Genomic DNA, 22,700 nt, shown 5'->3' with positions numbered 1-22,700 from the left:
GCTCACATTTTGACCCTGGGAATTAACAAGTTGGACGTCCACTAAGAGACCTAATTTGAAAGTCGGTAATTACAAAGATGACAGGTCGATAAATGTACAATGATGGGAAGAAACCAGCGTAAAAAGGCCGAGAATACTCAAAATCAGAATGCTTCTCCCTCTACAGAGGATCACAGTTCCTCATCAACAGGGGAACAAGGCCTAATGGAGAATGAGTGCATTCCATTAACAGAATCAGGCTTCAGAAGGTGAATAATAAGAAACTTCTATGAATTAAAAGAACATGTTCAATGTAAAGAAACTAAGAACTTTGAAAAAAGATTTGACGAAATCCTAACGAGAATAGACAATTTAGAGAGGAATATAAGTGAATTAATGGAACTGAAGAATACTATAGGAGAACTCTGAGAAGTATGCACAGGTTTTAACACTCGAATTGATCAAGCAGAAGGAAGGATATCAGAGGTCGAAGACCAACTTAATGAAATGAAATGAGAAGACAAGATTAGAGAAGAAAAACTAAAAAGGAATGAGCAAAGTTTCCAAGAAATATGGGACTATGTGAAAAGACTTAATTTACGTGTGATAGGTGTACCTGAATGTCATGAAGAGAATGAATCCAAGCTGGAAAATATTCTTCAGGATATTATTCAGGAAAACTTTCCTAACCTAGTAAGGTGGGACAATACTAAACTCCAGGTAATTCAGAGAACACCACAAAGATATTCCTCAAGTAGAGCAACCCCAAGACACATAATTGTTAGATTCACCAGGGTTGAAACAAAGGAGAAAATTCTAAGGGCAGCTAGAAAGGTCAGGTTACCCACAAAGGGAAGCCTATCAGACTTACAGCAGATCTCTGAGGAGAAACCCTACAAGCTAGAAGAGAGTGGGGGTTAATATTCAATATTCTCAAAGAAAAGAATTTTCAACCCAGAATCTCATATCCAGCCAAACTAAGCTTTATAAATGAAGGAAAAATAAAATTTTTAATGAACAAGCAAGCACTCAGAGATTTCATCACCACCAGGCCAGCTTTACAAGAGCTTCTGAAAGAAGCACTACACACAGAAAGGAACAACCAGCATCAGTCATCCCAAAAACTTACCAAAAGATAAAGAGTATCTCCATAATGAAGTATTTATATCAACTAATGGTCAAAATAGCCAGCCAGCATTAAATGACAATATTAAACTCACAAATATCAATATTAATCCTAAATTTAAGTGGATTAAATGCCCCAATCAAAGACACAGACATGCAAACTGAATAAAAAGTCAAACTCTGTATCCAGATCCATCTCATAAGCAAGGACACACAAAGACTCAAATGAAAGGTTGGAGGAAGACTCACCAATCAAATGGAGAGGAAAGAAAAACAAAACAAACAAACAAAAAAAAAAACAAACAGGAGTTGTAACTTTCGTCTCTGACAAAATAGACTACAATAGTAACCAAGACTAAAAGAAACAAAGAAGGACATTACATGATGATAAAAAGATCAATGCAACAGAGGACTCAAGATGGCGCTGTGAGAACAACCCAGGATTGAAGCTCTCACTGGACGCGCGGAGAGGGTGAGTCGGGGAAGCATTTCCAGACGGAACTTAGTTGCCCACAGAAAGGGGAAATTCCCAGGTATAAAAGAGATGCGGGATGCCAGGCAGAGGTCTCCGCTGGCGCAGCCGGCAGCCGGAGCGCAGAGGCGCTCCACAGCTCCAGACAAAAACACACTGTTACGGGTGCCCTACTGAACCGGCAAACTGAGACCCAAGAGGGCTGAACTTGAGACTGAACGGGTCTTGAACTGTGACCCAGCCCAGGAAATCCCAGGGACTCAGCGTTTGGGGGAGCGCAGTGCGACAAACAAAACGGCGATTCCAAACGCTCCCAGTGAAAAGGTTTTTTAAAAGCGCAGCTCCGCGGGGGAGGGGCGTCAGCCATTACCGAGGCAATCAGCCCCTACTGAGGTACACGCCCATTGCTGATGCAGCCTGCCATTGCCGAGGCAACCCGGTACAACAGAGAGACTCTGCTGCAGGGCGTAGCCCGTGGCAAAAGGGCGGAGACCACAGCAGAAGGGCAGAGCCAGCAGCAAAAGGGCGAACCTCACACCAGCAGGGCGGAGCCTCGGCAGGCAAAAAGTGACTAGGCTGCCTCCTAGCTGGGCAGGACAGTGAGGCGGACACTCACAAGGAAAGCCTCAACGCCCCCCCAGACAGAACATCTGAGGAAAAAAAGGGGTTTTCTTACGAGTTAGGTTGCAGCAGAACTAAACATAGCAGCCTAGCAGCCCTGAATGAACAACAGAGCTCACAACTCAGCACTTGAGCTCCTACAAAGTACAGACTGTCTCCGCAAGCAACTCCCTGACCCCTCTATATCCATAAGACTGACATTTCACAGACATCATCCTGGGACAAAGATAGCAGAAAAAGAAACTGGTAGCATCCCTCGCTGTTCCGCAGTCACTACAGGTGCACCCCAGACAAGCAGGGCCTGGAGTGGACCTCAGCAGTCGTACAGCGAAGGGGCTAGACTGGCAGAAGGAAAACCAAGTAACAGAAATACTCCATCATCAACAATCTGGGTGTCCACTCAGAGATCCAATTGAAAAGTCAGCAACTACACAGACGACAGGTGGATAAATCCACAAAGATGGGAAGAAACCAGCGTAAAAAGGAGGAAAACACCCGAAACCAGAACACCTCGCCACCTAGAAAGGACCAAAACTCCTCACCAGCAAGGGAACAAAGCTGGACGGAGAATGACTGTGACGAAATGACGGAATTAGACTTCAGAAGGTGGATAATGAGAAACTTTTGTGAGCTAAAATAACATGTTTTAAATCAACGCAAAGGAACTAAGAACCTTGAAAAGAGATTTGAGGAAATGATAACAAGAATGGATACCTTAGAGAGGAATATGAATGAATTAAAGGAGCTGAAAAACACAATACGAGAACTTCGCGAAACATGCACAAGTTTCAATAGCCGAATAGACCAAGCAGAAGAAAGAATATCAGAAGTCGAGGATCAACTCAATGAAATAAACCGAGAAACCAAGATCAGAGAAAAAAGCGCAAATAGGAATGAACAAAGTCTCCAAGAAATGTGGGACTATGTGAAGAGACCTAATCTACGTTTGATAGGCATACCAGAATGTGATGAAGAGAATGAATCCAAGCTGGAAAATACTCTTCAGGACATTATCCAGGAAAATTTCCCCCACCTAGCAAGACAGGCCAACACTCAATTGCAGGAAATACAGAGAACACCACAGAGATATTCCGCAAGAAGAGCAACCCCAAGGCACATAATCGTCAGATTCAACAAGGTTGAAATAAAGGAGAAAATACTAAGGGCAGCCAGAGAGAAAGGTCGGGTCACCCACAAAGGGAAGCCCATCAGACTCACAGCAGATCTCTCGGCAGAAACTCTACAAGCCAGAAGAGAGTGGGGGCCAATATTCAACATCCTTAAAGAAAAGAACTTTCAACCCAGAATTTCATATCCAGCCAAACTGAGCTTCAGAAGTGAAGGAAAAATAAAATCCTTTGCGAACAAGCAAGTACTCAGAGATTCTGTCACCACCAGCCCTGCTTTACAAGAGCTCCTGAAAGAGGCACTACACACAGAAAGGAACAACCAGTACCAGCCATTCCAAAATCACACTGAATGCTAAAGAGCATCAACATAATGAAGAATCTGCAACAACTAACGGGCAAAACAGCCAGCTAGCATCAAAATGGCAGTGTCAAATTCACACATAACAATATTAAGCCTAAATGTAAATGGACTAAATGCACCAATCAAAAGACACAGACTGGCAAATTGGATAAAAAGCCAAAACCCAGCAGTGTGCTGTATCCAGGAAACCCATCTCACATGCAAGGATACACAAAGGCTCAAAATAAAGGGATGGAGGAAGATTTACCAAGCAAATGGAGAGCAAAAGAAAGCAGGAGTTGCAATCCTCATCTCTGATAAAATAGACTTTAAAGGAACAAAGATCAAAAGAGACAAAGTAGGCCATTACAGCAAACTGACACAAGAACAGAAAATGAAACACCGCATATTCTCACTCATAGGCGGGTGATGAAAAACGAGAACACATGGACACAGAGAGGGGAGTACTAAACACTGGGGTCTATAGGGGGGAAAGGGGAGGGCCAGTGGGATGGGGAGGTGGGGAGGGATTGCCTGGGGAGAAATACCAAATGTGGGTGAAGGGGAGAAAGCAAACAAAACACACTGCCATGTGTGTACCTATGCAACTGTATTGCATGCTCTGCACATGTACCCCAAAACCTAAAATGCAATAAAAAAAAAAAGATCAATGCAACAATAGGAGTCAATGATCATAAATATATATGTACCCAATATAGGGGCACCCAGATATATAAGACAAGTTTTTAATGACTTATAAAGAGACTTGGATTCCCACACTAATAGCAGGAGACTTTGACACCACATTGTTAATATTCAACGGATCAATGAGATAGAAAATTAACAGAGACATTTATGATTTGAACTCAGACCTCAAATAAGTAAACTCAGTGAATATTTATAGAATTCTTCACCCCAGGTCCACAGAACATACATTTTTTTTTTTTTTTTTAGTATCACAGTACACCTATTTTGAAAGTGACCACACAAATGGAAGCAAATCACTCTTCAGCACTTGCACAGCATTTCACAGATTTAAACGAAATATTGGTTGGCTGTTTGTTTGCTATTTTCTTTCCTTATTCCTCCCTGTCTCTGCTGTTAAGCACAATCATCAGCATAAAAGAGGTTTTTCATACCTATTTCAAGATTGTATTCCAGCCTGGGCAATAGAGCAAGCCTACTGTTCTCTCTCCCCCTTTTCTCTTTCTTTCTTTTTTTTTTTTAAAAAAAGACCCTTCAATATGGCACCATTCCTGGGGGTGATCAGCCAGCTACCTGGTGGCAGGTTGATTATATTGGACCTTTCATCATGGAAAGAGCAGAGGTTTATTCTCACTGGAATAGACACTTACTTCGGATATGGATTTGCATATCCTGAATCCAATGCTTTTGCCAAGACTACACTCCATGGGTTCATGAATGCCTTCTCCACTGCAGTGGTATTCCACACAGCATTTCCTCTGACCAAGGCACTCACTTTACAGCTAAAGAAATGTGACTGTAGGCTTATGCTCATTGAATTCACTGGTCTTAGCATAATCCTGAAGCAGGTGGATTGATAGAATGGTGGAATGGCCTTTTGAAGTCACAATTACAATGCCAACTAGGTGACAATATTTTGCAGGACTCGGGCAAAGTTCTCCAAAAGGCCATGTATGCTCTGAATCAGTGTCCACTATATGGTACTGTTTGTTTATCCCATAGCCAGGATTCACAGGCCCAGTAATCAAGGGGTAAAAGTGGAAGTGGCACCACTCACCATCACCCCTAATGATCCACTAGCAAAATTTTTGCTTTCTGTTCCTGCAACATTACATTCTGCTGGCCTAGAGGCCATAGTTCCAGAGGGAGAAACACTGCCACCAGGAGACACAACAACAATTCCATTAAACTGGAAGTTAAGATTGCCACCTGGACACTTTGGGCTCCTCCTACCTTCAAGTCAACAGGCTAAGAAGGGAGTTACAGTGTTGGCTGGGGTGACTGATCTGGACTATCAAGATGAAATCAGTCTACCACTCCACAACGGAGGTAAGGAAGGGTAAGGAAGAGTAAACATGGAGTACAGGAGATCCATTAGGGCATTTGTTAGCATTACTATGCCACGTGATTAAGGTCAATGGGAAACTACAACATCCTGAGCCAGGCAGGACGCTTCAGGAATGAAGGTTTGGGTCACTCCACCAGGAAAAAAAAAAAAGACCAGCTGAGGGTCTTGCTGAAGGAAAAGGGAATACAGAATGGGTAGTATAAGAAGGTAGTCATCAATACCAGCTACAACCACCTGACCAGTTGCAGAAACGAGGACTATAATTGTCATGAATATTTCCTCCTTCTTTAGTTAAAAATATGTTTGTGCATGCATACACTTGTACTAAAAGAAATCTTCATTTTATTTCCTTTTTCCTTTATCATGTGACATAAGATTTATTGACTTCATATCAGTATTTAAGTATTTAAGCCCCTGGCAAACCACTGGTGTAAGTCCAAAGAGAACAAACTTGGAGTCTGATGGTTGAGGGCAAGAAGCATTCAGCACAAGAGATATATGGAGGCCTGAAGACTCAGCCAATCTAGTCCTTCCATGTTCTTCCACGTGCTTTCATTCTAGCTGCTCTGGCAGCTGATTAGATTGTGTCAATCCAGATTGAGGGTGGATCTGCCTTTCCCAGCCCACTGACTCAAATGTGAATCTCCTTTGGCAACACCCTCACGGACGCGCCCAGGAGCAATACTTTGCATTCTTCTATCCAATCAAGTTGACACTCAGTATTCACCATCACAGTGTGGCAGGTCCCTTTGGAGAAGATTAGGAGGAAGACTCCCAGTACATAGCTGTGATGTGACTGTGGGGTTGTACCCCTCCAGGAATGCAGTTTTCTCTTTAATCAAAATATTTCATGACCTTACTCAGGTCTGAGAATTTGGTTACTGGACATGATCTTTTTAGTAGTTCATATCAGGCCTTAGTTCATCGACTTGCAGGGGATTTTTTTTTTTCAATCATACAAGTCAAGAACTTTAGTGTGCTGCCTTTCATTTTGATCCTAGTCACCAACCAAATATTGCTCCAGACTCCAATAATGGTGATAACCACTGACCTTGCTCCCCTAGTTAAGTGCCATGAATGGGTCTCTTCATCTCCAAATTTTTCTATGCTGATTCACCCCTAGTAAATGCTACTTTCTCCCATCAGTATCCCCTGTCTTATAATAAGTAAAGAAAACTCTGTATCTAAGCTTCATTCAATATGGAACAGGATTATAAAAATAATATCCTGATTTCAGTCAACCAATCAAATAGAACGGTTCCATCTGCTAAATATGGCACACTGAATCCAGAATTTCTGATAAGCAAACCCATATCAAAGTATTCGACTCTATCTAAATTTCTGTTTTCTCTTCCCTGATTGAGCACCCAGGCAAGCATTCTCACACACATTCTCCAGAGTCTTGCCAACATAAATTGCTGAAGTCCTAAAATTATTTTGATGTTGAAGTCTTCTGGGCTAAGTCCACTGAGACATGCTGAATTCTTTTAGTTTGTTTAGAAATAAAGAAGGACAGGAGTACAAACTGGCTTTCCTTTAAAAAGTAATCCCCTCTGGTAAAGAGGTTATCATTTAGCAAGATATTACTAGCATCACCATGTAAGAGAGAATGAGCTATTTGGTTAACAAGGAAAGCTGGAGGATGGGATCGTCTTTCCAAGTCTTCAGGTGTCATTCCTTTCCACACTCTTCACATAATAAACCTGTTAAGTCTACGCATTCAACTGACATTGCACCTCAGTAAACCACATTTTGTTTGCCATAGTGAAAGGAAACACAACTCTTTAGCACAGACATTAATATTTCCTGGATTTCTATTTATTTGTTGAACCAAAACATTTAAACAAGTCTTTCTCTTTCTTTAAGTTACTCAGAGCTATTACTCTGTGACCATTCTGGCATTTTTTAATCCCTCCATGCCGGGCTATTTCATGGTGACGGCCACTTGATTTCCTAAAGCCTCCACTAGGCCCTTCATTCTATGTGACCACAAGTTATATAATAATTTGCTGTTTCATAAATGCATGCCAGGCACTGCCAGTTTCCTTGACTATCTGGATTTTCACCACCCTCACTTCCAGTTGGGGCAAATATACAATTCCAATTGCACATGTGCATGTACACACGTGCACACACACACACTTCCCTACCTTCTGAGAATGATTTGTATGCAATCCTTTCCTATGACAATTTCTACACCAATTAGGATTCTTGGTTGAAAACAACAGAAATATTTTCAGGTGAAAGTAACTAGGAAGGAAAGTGCATTCAAATCTATGGTACAGGAAAAACACTTGAAGAAACTGGTGGAAGACTTGAGTGTATTTGAGAGGTATTATCAAATAGAACTGTCATAACAGACACCAACGCTAGAAAACATCATCAGAGAATGGTTTGATTAGTAAGACAATGGATAGATCATAGAATAAATTACAAAGCTAGAAGACCAAGCCCATAAACCAAGGGAAACCAAATATGCCAGCCCACAGCTAGTATGTTTTCATGGGCAGTACCACTGTTGGGCCCAGGTGCCACCCCTACCATTTCAGAATATTTGCTTTGCTACTGTTTCTTTGCCACACTCATTCAGATTCAAAACCCTAGGATGGCAGGTTGCACAAGGCCCAGTCTCCGTATGAGCCTATATTATGGGTCATGGGTCTTGCCTCCTATGAGAACTCACACAAACGTAGGAAAAGAGCTCAGAAAATGCATTGCCTCCCTCACAACAAAGAATGCTTTCTACATGAAAAATTCCTTTATTTTCTATGTGAAATAATGTATGTATCTGTTCTTTTAACTTTGGAAATAATTCACTACTAAAGCCATCTGGCTCCAGGGTACTTTATTAATAATTATACATTACCACTACTTATTTTACCATGATTATTACTATATTTCAAGTACTTGTGTTTGGCATATTCAAGGGTGAGTAATACACAGTCATTGCCTCAAAGAACTTACAACCAATGATGTGATGATTGCATTTTTTCTTTTACTCAAACATCAAGCAGAATGCCTGGCACTGAATAGGTGCTCAGAAAAGTTTTCTGAGAGAATAGTTTCCAAATGCAAATCTTTTTTTAAAGGCTCACTTAAAATACTGTCATGTTTGTTTAGATATTCTTTCAATTTACTGACTGCATTGTTAAGATTATCCTAAAGAAATCAAACCCACAATTAGATAACTAGATGAGGCATTATGGCATTGAATATGAGTTCGTGTATAGAGAAAATCAGTAAATCATGGATTATAAAGCAAATAGAGAAGCTAAGTGTAGGTACCAATATCTTCCTCAAAACTGGGTCATTTGAATGTAATAGTGAGTCAAACATAAAGAAAGTTAGCATGCATTGTACACCAAGGTTCAACAAAAATTGTTTTTAAAATTGCTGAACATTATTAATGGTAACCCCAAAAGGAATACAGAAAACTGTAATAATCAAATTGAGCCAACCACCTAATTTCATGAGGATACAGAGTGACTGCTAAAGACAAGACCATCCACCATTTGTCAGAAATATGTTGTGATTTGGAACCATCAAAAATTAAACCATCCAACTCAGCCAATCCTTGAGATGAAAATTATAAATATTCTGGTAATCTTAAGAATCCCTTTAAAATGGAGCATATGTTTATAGAAGATATCATTATGGCCCTGCTTTCTTGCCCAACGAGTCCCAACTCAGGCACCTGAATAAGGACGCAAGGCCAGAATTAGGCAGGAAGTGACCATTTCAGAAACCTCTGGCTAACTGAGAGACATGGGAGTGTTTTCTTAAGGCTTTCTTTTACTGCTGCTTTTTAAAATTCTTTTTTTTTTCTAACTGGTCCAGAAGGAAAATTACAAGGTGGAATGAAAAAGGGATGAAAACTCCCAGCAAAATGATGACATGTCAGTCCTTTTCAAAGATGCTTGGAAGAGTCTTTACAATGGCCCCTGTAGATTTTTAAGCATCCAAAATGTGCAAATCATTGCATTATTTTTCATCAGGCCAGAAAGTGTTTGCATTTTTATTTTTGTGTGGTTGGGGCAGATGAATTCCTAGAAAGTAAGCTGGCAACATGCCAACTCTCAGCAGCTGATGTGGAGGGGTATCCTGTCTCTTCCAGGCAGAAAGGTGACTAGTAAATGTGTTGTGTTACTGTTTGTAAGTAACTTTTTTGACATCCATCATCCCACCACAACTCCATAAGTAATTAAAGTCCCAATTTAACAAAGAAAATTCAAGAAGAGTGAATGAGGGACCAAACATCAGTTCTGTGTAACAAGATTTCTCTTCAACATTGATGCCTCAAGCAGATTTGGTTAATGCGACCACCCAGGCAGGTGTCACCTTTCCTCTCACTGCTCTTCTGAAGCTCCACAAATGGTCAAATCTTCTTAGCTGAAAGACCACATGTTAGTGATTTTTTCTTAAAAGCTACAGCTTCCACTGAAACTCCAAACCAACTCTGGCAGTCCCCTTGAGTGTAGGTAGGAATTGGGACTTTCCTTTGGCCCACAGAATATAGGAAAGGGGGTGCGATGTCATTCCCATGGTGAGGTTACTGTACGTAAGACTCCACCTTATTAGTAGACTCAGTCTGGCTCTCCTGCTGGATTTGAAGAAGGAAGCTGCTATGTTGTGAACTGCCAAGGTAGAGGACAACATGGTGGGGAACCACAGGTGAACTGTAGGACCTGCAGATGTCCTTCAGCCAATAGCAAGAGAGAAGCCAAGGCATCCAGTTCCTATAGACCACCAAGAAATAAATTCTGCCTACAACCTGAACGAGCTTGGAAGTGTGTTCTTCTCCAGTCAAGCCTCCATATGAGAATGTAGCCAGCCAGACACCATGATTTCAGCCTTTGAGACCCGGAGCAGAGGACTCAACTCAGCCACGCTTAGATTTCTGACCTACAAAAACTACAAGATAATAAATGTGTGTTGTTTCAAGCCACTATGTTTAGATAACTAAGGCAAGCAGAGCTAGACTTGAACCAAGATTATCCTATCACAAACCTTTCTTTCTTCAGTTGCACAGGTAAGAACCAAGCTATGTAGCTACACCAAGCTTATAAAATGTGAACCTAACTGAGGCGGGGCTCAGCAGCCCCAGTGTCCCATCACTAAGTGACTATCACTTCACTAAGGAGCTATTCTCATTGACCACCTCTCCATAAGCATGACAAACATACAATGAACAGAATTAGATTCAACTGGGTCCTCCTTCTACCTAGAGACATCCTGGCATCATGGGAAAAGCCACAAAAATCTATGTTCTGCCATTCCTGTGCTTATTTGGGCTCATTTGAACAAGTCACATCAACTTTTTCAGCCTTCATTTTTCTTATCTTTAAAACAGGGGGACATCAGACATACTTTGCAGGATTATAGAGGGATCTGGAGCTAAATTATATACCTGATACACATTAATAATTATAAATGGAACATGTTAGTATTAAATCACCTATATTATTTTCCCCAAATTACAGATGCAAAACAAAAATGACTTGTCCAAGACCATGCAGCTATTAATCTGCAAAGCTGGGAGTGGAGCTCAGGTCCTCTGATTCCAATTGCAGAGCTTTTCCTACTATATTCCCCTTCCTAATCTTTTCAAAAATGTTCAAAATACAATTTAATTTAATTTATGTGAATTTAAAAATAAATATATTCCATTCAGTTCTTTGAGGAGAAGGGTTGCTGTGTAATGAAACAAATATTTGAGCTGCCTCAAATCCTTTGTGGAAGAGGTGAGGATAGAAATGCATATCCAAAAAAGATGGGAATCCCTGGTTTAAATAATTACGCCTAAAATAACAATTGCAATTAAGCAGCTCCTTAGCATCAAGTTATTAAATTTTGGCAGAGGCAATTTTTCCCTTGAATTTTTTTCATCCTAGTTACAAAACAGGATTAACTGAATCACTACGTCCAAGTTCCTTCCGCAACCCTGGGAAAGACTGCTACCATAAGCATGCAACACATCTGTGACAGAGTATTAAGGCTTTATCCACAAATTACCAAGGGACCACCAATTCTCTAGGACTCATGATAGTCAACACATTCTAATTTAACACAGAAAAAAAAGTCTGCTGTTTTTAAATTAACACAACCATGGATGTATTCACCAAGTTTGTCTGCAGAATTCAGTACCACACTGTTTTTTCTAGTTTGTCCAGGTCACAAGCAGGTGAGGGGTTCAGATATTGCTACATTGCCTAAGAAAGTCAAAACAGCATCAGATAGGGATTTGAATAGATCTCCTTTCAGGTCCCATACAGCCCTGGGAATCCATGATTCAAGGGCATATTTTGCTATTCCAGGATACAAACCACAAGTATATAAGGGAAACCAGATTGAAAATAAGATGCATAGGTTCTACGAAAGTGCTGCTATTTTGAATCACATCGCTAAAGAAGTTTGCTAAAGGCACTTATGCACCAGTTAAACTACAAGCACACAAGCATTTCTATGTGCTGCCTTAAGAAGGAAAGGCAAGAAGGGGAGAGCCACCAAAACAGGAAGAAATAGAGGTGATGTTTAAAGGCCAGCTAAAAGCACATTCAAGGTTTAAAGCAATCCAGAAATGGGAAACCTGGCCATTAAATAATAAGCATTAGATGAAACAGCAACAAACATCAGATTAAGAAAAATACCCATAAATATCAATTAATATAGTACTTCAATTAGCAAAAACATTGCATTATTGGAATATATTCCCAGTAGAGAAGTGGTAATGGAAACTATTAGATCTCCTGGGAAAGCATGCATAGAAATGGAGACAGATAAAAAGAAAAGGGGGAAAGATATGGAACAATTATGCTGCATCTGCTTCTTACACATCAGTGGGGGGCACTTTTCCCTAAATCAGTTGAACAGTCAGTGATGTGAAAGATGAGGGCTCATTAGGCAGCCTGCAGACAGCACCTGAAATGGTTTGTCAAACAGTCGTGCCTCTGAAAATCAACAAGGAACCAGGAGGTGATGCTTCATTTATAGGGGGAAAGGCAAAAACAATCAAGACCCAAAGACAGGGCAACGGGGCTCTATGCAGGCTCATTATGCTCAGCTCTGCCTAAAAAATGACAAAGAAGCAGAATGCCAGGGTAGGAAACAAAAATTAAGGCAGCAACAAAGAAGGAAGGGACAAATATTTTCTGAATGCTTACCAGGTGCCCAGTACTGCGTATCATCTCTTTTTCATTCACAGCAGTGCAGTAGAGTGGTATTGCTTCCACTCTTTGAGATAATGAAACAGAATAATTTGCTCAAAGTCACAATGCACTAGATTCAAAAATATGTATGTCCAAGTGCAAACTGAAGTCTCTTGAACACAGCAAAGCTGTTTTCCAGAAAGTACAAAATATTAAGGATAATGTCCACCAATGAAAGAGACTAAAAAGTGTTTTAGGAGATCAGTAGAGAAAAGAGCTTCAGACCTGTGAATTAAGAGCTGATTATGGATTCATCTTATACGTCTCACATGTCATGAAATGGAGGATCCACAGTTCCAGCAGGAATAAAGGGGAGTGGAGGAGTAAGTCTCTGTGGATGGCATCTTTGTATTTCTTTCTTTCTCTACAATAGCGATTTTGCTGAGGTACTGATCCAAACATTCTTGGGTAGTTCCTCCAAATGCTTACCAAGTACCCCTGCTTACACTGCATGTGTCCTTCCTGGCCAGGGGCTGTTTCTCAGACTGTGGAAATTATCACTGGAAGAGTTTAGGGTTCTCTATTGAACAGAAAAGGTGGAAAGTAAGAAATATTGCTTAAACAAGATAAGTCTCAGATCTCCTTTTGACCCCAGTTTTATAATTTAACATGTAACCAGGAAAAAGGCTTTTATTCACAAATATTTAATGAGCCTCTACTATGTGCTGAGCATTAGGTTTCATTTCACTCATCTACTTCTTCTCAGTCTTAGAGAAATCCATAGAAACCATCAGGTTATCTTACCCAACTATCATGTGAAAAGAAAGCCCACTCTTAAATTCAGGTCACCAAATATTTCCTGAGAAGTCAAGATACTATGGAACCAAGAAGCACAAAGCATGCCTCCTGTTCTCTAGAAGGTTGAAGATTATATAGCATGCAAATGTAGGTCCCCTTGCTAGTTCATAAGAGAAGCTGTTAACAGCTCAGCTTCTGCCTTCCCTAGCATATCCACTACCAGCACTTCCATCTGAAGTCATGGTCCCCTTTGGGTTTCAGTACAACAAAGCAAAAAGCAAAAACTAGTCTGGCTCATGGACTCTTCAGAATCCTTACTGGCTTCATGATCCTCCTTCACAAACCATAGCAACAGGTCACGTCAAGCCTTCTTCCACGTTCCCACAAACAGATATAACAAAGTTTACAGAGGTTAAAAGCCCCTCCACACCACACCACACCATAACAGCACGTATTTTCCTTAATTCTCACAGCATTATAACAGTCAAGCATGAAAAGCCTGAGGCACATTTTCAGGAGGAACAGAAGGAACACGGAGAGTGCTTAGCTCTGCTGTAGAGATGTCTGTCCTCAATTGTATCATCTCATAATCTTAGCTTCTTCTGAGCGTTCGTGGCATCTAGCAATTAATTGCACCATTACAAGAGCCCTGGAAAAGTCTAGACTAAACCAAAGAATATACTGAGGAATGCTACCAAAGTGGTATTATGATTGTGGAAGTACCACTTGAATCTATATATCTTTCCCCAGTATCCAGCATTACTAGATTAGATAGCATTATATTTAAATTATTTTTTAATGCAGAAAAGCAAGAGATTTGGACAGTATGGTTGCAAGAATTTCAAGGCTAATGAGAATGCAGATTAGTAGGTCACCCATCCACAGACAAGAAAACAAGATGCTAGTTACCATTGCAGCAATAACAAACTGGAGAAGAACATGAAGAGAAACATTGGTCACTGCAGTTTTGTACTCAGACCCCACCTAAACCTCCAGTACACTTTGCTCCAATTTTCATTCAGGACCCACCTTAGCAATCCTCCCCCAACATCCAGCCCTCCCCAGCTTTTGGCTCAAAGTCTTCTACCTGCCCAGACTCTAACCAGTGGAGCAATTCAGCAACTTCCGCCCTAAGGTCTAGAAACAAGGCCTGTTTCTTCAGGAAGGGCCTAGACATCCATCCAAATTCCGTATCTTATTAAATTTGTAAATAAGATGCAAAATGTGTAGAATAGCATTCACCCCATTTGTAAGAAACTTTGTAAGTGCTTGTCATTATAATAATTATTATTATTTTCATTATTTTCCTTCCCACCACCACCATCACTTGTCATAAGCTATATGAAAAGTGTCTGCCTTTATTTCTCTCCTGAGCCCAGATCCTTGCCTAAAATCTCAGCCACCTAACTATGTCCTAGACATGATGAGGCTCTCACTAGCTCCCTTTCCCAGTAAGGGATGACTTTTCTCTTTATTTACAACACTGGACAAAGTTATACCATGAACCAAAATACATTCTGATATCAGGAATCACACCTGACTGGACCTACGCAGCTTCTCAGCACTCTAGTTTTGGCCTGTGTAGTTAAACAAACCCAGTAGAGACACCCAGAGGCAAATGACTGAAGGTAACAGGTCCCAGGGCTCTGATCTAGCTGAGAATAGTATTTTTCCAAGGGATATAGGCCTTGGAAATATACATATTTCATATATATATGGTTATAGTCCTTGAACCTACATGAATACATCTTTTTCATCCCAAATCCATCATTTACATTAGGGTTTACTCTTGGTGTTAACAGTTCTATGGGTTTTGATATGTGTTTAATCACATGTATCTACCATTGTAGTATCACGCAGTCTTCACTGACCAAAAAATCATCTGTGCTCTGCCTATTCATCCCTCCCACCTCCCAAATCTCTGACAACCACTGATCTTTTTACTGTCTACAGAGTTTTGTCTGTTCCAGAATGTCATACAGTTGTAGTCACACAGTATGCAGCTTTTTCAGGTTGGCCTCTTTCGCTTAGTAATATGCATTGAAGGCCCTTCTATGGCTTGATTGTTTGTTTCTTTTTAACACGGAATAATATCCCACTGTCTGGATTACCAGTTTATTTATCCATTCACTTTCTGAAGGACTTCTTGGTTGCTTTTGAGTTTTGACAACTAATGAGTCAAGCTGCAGTAAATATCTGTGTACAGGTTTTTATGTGAACTTAAGTTTTTAATTCATTTGGGTAAACACAAAGGAGCACAATTGCTAGACTGTACGGTAAGCGTGTGTTTCATTTGCAAAAAAAAAAAAACTGCCAAAATGTCTTCCAAAGTAGCTGATATGGTTTTGCTGTGTCCCTATGCAAAATCTTATCTTGAACTGTAATAATCCCCATGAGTCAAGGGGATTATTACAACAGTGTTGTGGTTTCCCCTATATTGTTCTCAAGATAGTGAGTGAGTTCTCATGAGATCTGATGGTTTTATAAGGGGCTTCCCCCTTCATTTGATTATTATTCTCTCATTCTCTCTCCTGCCACACTGTGAAGAGGTACCTTCTGCCATGACTGTAAGTTTCCTAAGGGCTCCTCAACCATGTGGAACTGTGTCAATTAAACTTCTTTTCTTGGCAGAGCACAGTGGCCCATGCCTATAACCCCAGCACTTTGGGAAGCGAAGGCAGGCAGATCATTTGAGCTCAGGAGTTCAAGACCAGCCTGACCAACATGGTGAAATCCTGTCTCGACTAAAAATACAAAAAAATTACCTGGTGTGGTGGCAGCATCTGTAATCCCAACTACTCGGGAGGCTGAGGCAGGAGAATCCTTGAACCTGGGAGGCGGAGGGTTGCAATGAACTGAGATGGCACCACTGCACTCCAGCCTGGGCAACAGAGCAAGACTCCATCAAAACAAAAACAAAAACAAAACAATAATCTCTTTTCTTAAAATAGATTACCTAGCCTGGAGTATGTCTTTATTAGCAGCATGAGAGCAGACTAATACAGTGGCTATATCATTTTGCATTCCCATCAACAACTAATGAGAGCTCCTCTTGCTCTGCTACCTCACCAGCATTTGGTGGTGTTAGTGATCTGGGTTTCAGTCACCCTAAAAAGTGGGTATCATTGTTTTCATTTTCAGTCCCCTAATGACATATAATATGAGCATCTTTTCGTGTGCTTATATGCTTATTCTACATTTGTGTATCTTCTTTGGTGAGGTGTCTGTTCAGATCTTTTGCCCATTTTTTAACCTGGGGTTGTTTATTTTCTTATTGTTGAGTTTTAACAGTGCTTTGTATATTTTGAATAACAGTCCTTAATCAGATATATCGCTTGCAAATATTTGCTCCCAGTCTGTGGGCAAGTGCCCTGTCATTCTCAATTACTTTTTAGAAACCTGTTTGTAGTGTATATTTTTAAAAGCCAGCCTGATCCTTTCTGAGACAAATTCATACATTGGTAATTTCTACATAGATTTTAAATATAAAATAGAACAGGGAAGGCTATGCCACAGGTGATTTCTCCTTCTTTGTTGTTTGTTTCACTCTGTTTTGGCTCATCTACTGACAGTCAAAGCTTGAACAAATTCTTTTCTCTTAGGACCTCAACAACTTCTTCTGTAAAATGAGGTAGGTAGATCAGATCATGCCCAGGATTCCTTAAAGCTTTCACAGGACACATGCCAACAGTCCAGCCAGTTAAGGGCACAACCACAGCTCGTCTCATGGCAACAGAGAGACACACACGCTGAAAACTTTGGAAAATGGATTCGGCATACTGACATAGGGCATGATTCTCAATGACTGTCTCTAGTCTTCACTAATATCTGTGTGAGCAAAAAACTGATAGTATTTGATTAGCTTTGTGGAGGATATCTGGGATAGAGATATATGATGCTCAACTCTTGGCTGACAATATGGAAAAACCAACACTATCAATCACGAATGAATGTATGGGAGATTGGGAAAAACAAGGAAGTGAAAATATTTTGCAAATCTAAACCTGAAAATGGTTAGGAAAAAAGTCAAATAACAATAAACATTTAAAGTCCATAGAATCCCAGCACCTCCAGGTATTCTCATAGCCCATAGTTTCACTTAAATTGCAGGGAAGATTCCTTGGAAGCTCAAACTCATCACCTGTGATTCCCAATCTTATCAGGTATTATTAACCACAATTTATCATTTTATTTTGTTGTTGTTGTTGCTTTATGGACGAAGAAACTGGAGGCTCAGAGAGATTAAATGATCTAAGACCACACAAGTCACAGAAAGAGTGAGGGACCAGGTCTTCTAACTTATGCCCAGAGCTCTTTCCACTGCACACTTTTCCCCCATGATTGATTCCATTTTAAACCTTTCTTGGGTAAATATCTCCTATGCCCATTTCCTTTCTTACCCCTTCAATTCCAGCATGTGACCAGTTTTATAGGGTTTTATGGACATACCTCAGATGACTCCAAGTCAGGAGAGATTTTTAATATCACAGATGTCAGGATGAGGAATTAAAAATAACCCTTAAAGGTCGGAATGCAGAGAAGAAGCCAATATGCTGAAATATTACAGGTTTAATATAAAAACCTGAACAAACTATGTCTCACTATGTGCTGTGTGCTATGTTGTATCTCCAGGATTCCTGCTGATATGCCTTTCCACCCCAGTCTACCTAACCAGCACCTGCAAGTCCTAGCTGAATTACCTCTCCTCCTGGAAACCTTACTTAGTACATCCAGGGAGAATCATCCAATCTTTCTTGTGTCACTGTATCTAGAACACACTTCTATTAATGCACTGACCTCAGATTACTATTTAAACTTATATATGTCTATATCTGCCTACTCTGTGGAAGCCAAAAAGAGATATAGTCACATGAATTCTGTGTGCATTATAAACTATTTCTTAACATGTCTGACAGTTCCTGGAGAGTAGGCTCTGGGTCTTATTCATGCCTGTATCCTCGGCCAGCATCAGGCCAAAGCACATAAACATCTATGCCACACAGTATCCTAGTAAACAAGACAAAGTTTACACACTCATGGTTCTTACGTTTTAGCAGAAAGAAGTAGGTAATATGCATCGAGGAAAAAAAACTATTAAGATTGCTGTAAGTACTAGGAAAAAAAGTAGGTGACTTAGGGGCTAGCCTAGGTTTTTTCTTTTCTTTTACATTAAGTTCCAAGATACATGAGCAGAACGTGTAGGTTTGTTACATAGGTAAACGTGCGCCATGGTGGTTTGCTGTACTTATCAACCCATCACCTAGGTATTAAGCCCCATATGCATCACCCATTTGTCCTTATGCTCTCCCTGCCAGTCTCCTCCCCTGACAGGACCTGGTATGTGCCGTTTCCCTCCCTGCGTCCCTGAGTTCTCATTGTTCAGTTCCCACTTACAAGTGAGAACCTGCAGTGTTTGGTTTTCTGTTCCTGTGTTCATTTGCTGAGGATGATGGCTTCCAACTTTATCCATGTCCCTGCAAAGGACACAATTTCATTCCTTTTTATGGCTGTATAATATTCCGTGGTATATATGTACCACATTTTCTTTATCCAGTCTATCACTGATGGGCATTTGGGTTGGTTCCATGTCTTTGCTGTTGTGACTAGTAGCCTAGGGTTATTTTAAACCAGGGCTAGAAGAGCCTTTGAAAAAAGCCACGTTTAAGCTCAGACTTGAATGATGCCTAGGAGCCAGCCATGGGGTGCTGTGGGGATGGGAATCTAGGGAAAGACCATTCCAATCAGAAGGACAGCAGTGCCAAATAAATCTTGGAGACAGGAAGAAGCATGACACATTTTGAGGGACAGCATCAAACTCTTTGTTAGGTTTAGAGTCATTTCTCAATCTTCCATGAGGGTAGGGGTGAAGGGATAGACGAGTATGTAATTAATTTTTCTCAAATGCCTTCCAGATCCCTGGAACTTTACATATGTAATCTCATATAATCCTCACAACCATAAGGCAGATTTTCCCCATTTTACAGATGCGGCCCAGGGAGGATGGGTGGCAGAAGCCACATCTGGCGGACCTGGCTTCGGTTCTTCCCACCTTGTCACACTATGCCAGTTGCCTCCTCATGTAGTAGAAGAAACGACAGAGACCACAGCTTACTCCAGTGCTAGGCAAAAAGCCCCAAGTAGCACAGAAATGTGCAGCCCAACAGCGGCTGGTATTTTAGGACACGAAGGAACAGAACCCACCCATCCTCCCAGCTTCTGCCCATCTGTCAATGCCACAGCATACCACAGGCACCTAGCGAAGTCTTTGAAATACATTTTCTGAGCAATATGTTAAGTATCCAATTTGAAAAGAAAACTGGCTATGAAAACTGAGCTGTGGATAATTCCCTAAGCTCTTTCCCCTTAATTATGGTGCACACAGCCAGCCAGTGAAACAAAGACTTAGGCCCTCTGTTGATTCTCTGATGCCTCATCTGAAGTCTAGGTATTTATTTTAATTCAGGACTTGGTTCCTTTTAAAGAAAAATCAGAGTCCCTGAAGAGATTCTCCTGCTAAGATTTCAATCTCCATTTCCTCCGAAATGGATGTCAAAGACAAAATCCCCAGGATCCTTGTGACAGTCCACTTTGGGTTTCTAATTTTGACAAGGAAACCATAATCTGGTGGTTTAACCCCTGAGGACGAATGCAAGAAGGAATGAGAATCGAATGGATGAATCGATCAAATAGAAACAGAGGTCTGGACAAAACAACATTCATGGAAATAAAATCTCCTGAGGCTCTAAGCTAATAGAAGCAGCTGGTGAAGACCACCAAAGACAAGAGAGTGAGAAAGGGCTTCCAGTACAAGAAAGCAGAGTGGCTTCTCCGGGACAATGGAGCAGAAATTAGCATTCCAATGAACCAGCACAAAAGGACCCTGGCCCAGCCTGGGAAGGAGGCCCCTCTCCTCCTGGCCCCTTCTTAAGGTCCATTTGTATTGCTCTGCAGCCTTCCCACAAAATAAGTTGGTTTCCTACACGGTATCTTCTTGTGTATTTTTAATCGAAGTATGTTTTCTGCTTCATTTAGCTAGAAATAGAGGGCTCCTCTGCTTGATATTTGGGCAGAATATGGCCCCAACATTGAAATACTCACTTGTTGTCAGAACTGTGCTGTCTCCCTTTCCCTTTCTTTTAATAAAATTTTGGATTCCACTGAGTGTTCCTCCACTCTTAAGCTCCAAACATTTCAAACACCACAAAAGATATGACAAGATGAAAGGAAGCGCCCACAAATAGACAGCTAGACAACTAGTTAGCAGCTGGCTGCTTTTCTTCAGGGTTTGCCTTTTTTCACATTTTTTTTTCTACAGAGGGGGATAAAGTTTCATTCTTGAAGAAGCCTGACTACAGACTGTCTCTCTCTCTCCCTCTCTCTTTCCCTCTCTCTCTCTCTCTCTCTTTCTCTCTCTCTCTCTCTCTCTCTCTCTCTCTCTCGCCCTCCCTGCCTCTTTCCCCTTATCCCCTTCCTGTCTCTCTCTCTCCCTCCCTCTTCTCCTCTCCCTCTTTCTCTCTATCTCTCGAATTGGCCATTTTCCAAGCCTGTTGAGTGTTAGAAGGAGAAAAACACTTACCATGCCATGTGTAACCCTGACCTTTGGAACTCATTGTCCTTCTGGGGCACCGTGTGGAGGGCTGCAGCGGCTAAGTAGAATTGCTCATTCTCCATCTTTTATAGTCCAGTGTATTCAATTTAATGAGGTTTTGATGTTCTAACAAGTAAGGGCATTTCTTTAACAAAAGGAACCTGAAACACAGGTTTTGATTTAAAAACCTGCCAGGCTTTGGAGAGCTGATTTAAATCTATTTTAGATCTGGATCAACTAAGGTTTGATTTGAAGTTATTTCTCTTGTTCCCTAACAAATCAGGCAAGAACATTATTCTTTAATTCTTGATTTTAGTTGCAGCTGCTTTGCAAATTTCTCACCTTTCCTCCCTCCAGGTCTTAAACTCATAAGATGAAGGTCCTATAGCATAAAGACAAACCTTTAGAGTGAAGCTGAGAACGCCTCTTTCGTACTAGTCCAGATCCCCTCTCAATCTCAGGTTGATATCACTGGATGTCAGAAGAGGCAACAAGAGCTTCCCTGTGAGTTTATTTAGGTCTGGCAGTGTATACCTCTGCTCACAATGGATCACCATTCTTTCCTGCCTATTAAATGCTGCCATGGGACCCTCTTATGTACCTGACCAAACTCTACCCATCTTGCCTATTTTGCAAGCTGGGTATGAGATTAACATCACATGTAAAAGCACTTTGCAAACCAATGGTGACGCAAATGATCATCCCCATGCTCACCACCTGCTCCTCCTCCAAGGCTTCCCTTGCTCATAAGAGACAGTATCCTCCACCTGTCCATCCAGGAATGAGATGGTGCCTAGAGATTTCCCTCTCTTAAGCATGACCACAACCCATTCATCTTTACCAACATCAATTACCTCTCCTAACCACCTCACAGTTGTATCCCTGTCCTCTTCCACAGCCTTGATGGTACCCAGGTCAAGGCCTTCTTCCTTTAACTGATGTGACAGCCTAAAGTCTCATTTCTCTCTAAACCATCCTCTGCCTCAAAAAAGACTTTTTAAAATTACTATTATCATCCCCTTTCTGACCATCCCCAAGCAATTTCCACCTGCCTCAGCATAAAGTCCAGACCCAGTGTAGGTTCTAGGGCCCCTCACATTCTGACCTCTGTCAATCTCTGTGGCTCTTGTCCCATCACTCACCCCTTCACCCCAACATCAGTCACACTGGCCTTCGCACTCCCAGGCTTCCACGATTTTCTTCAAGGCTACCCCTCTGCTTGAATGTAGTTTCCTTATTCTGGGCTGATCAACTTTTCAGTTCACTCCATGAAAACTTTCCCTGCCTGGTCTTGGTTAATGGTCTTGCCCCTGTTCTCCCACAACACTTTTAAAACACTTCTATCACTACCTAAACACACCACCAGCAGTCAGCCACTTACTACGCCTCATTGGTCCTTCCTCATTCCTGTGCATTCTGGCCGGAGAACAAATTATACACTTCTCTCCC

General features: G+C 41.1%; 1 long non-coding RNA gene across 1 annotated transcript in view; it reads right to left on the bottom strand.

Annotated features, from left to right (window-relative positions):
* Positions 1–21,311, bottom strand: part of LOC144579442 (uncharacterized) — a 275,742-nt gene extending 254,431 nt beyond the window's left edge. Inside the window, exon 1 of the long non-coding RNA XR_013526978.1 lies at positions 16,429–21,311. This is a non-coding gene — a long non-coding RNA (uncharacterized LOC144579442). The remainder of the gene's footprint in view (positions 1–16,428) is intronic.
* Positions 21,312–22,700: the final 1,389 nt, after the last annotated feature.

This window comes from Callithrix jacchus, chromosome 1 (assembly GCF_049354715.1).
Source record: "Callithrix jacchus isolate 240 chromosome 1, calJac240_pri, whole genome shotgun sequence".
NCBI classification, from domain to species: Eukaryota; Metazoa; Chordata; class Mammalia; order Primates; family Cebidae; genus Callithrix; species Callithrix jacchus.
The sequence above is the reverse complement of the archived record's forward strand: the minus strand, read 5'-3'. Positions and strand labels throughout refer to the sequence as shown.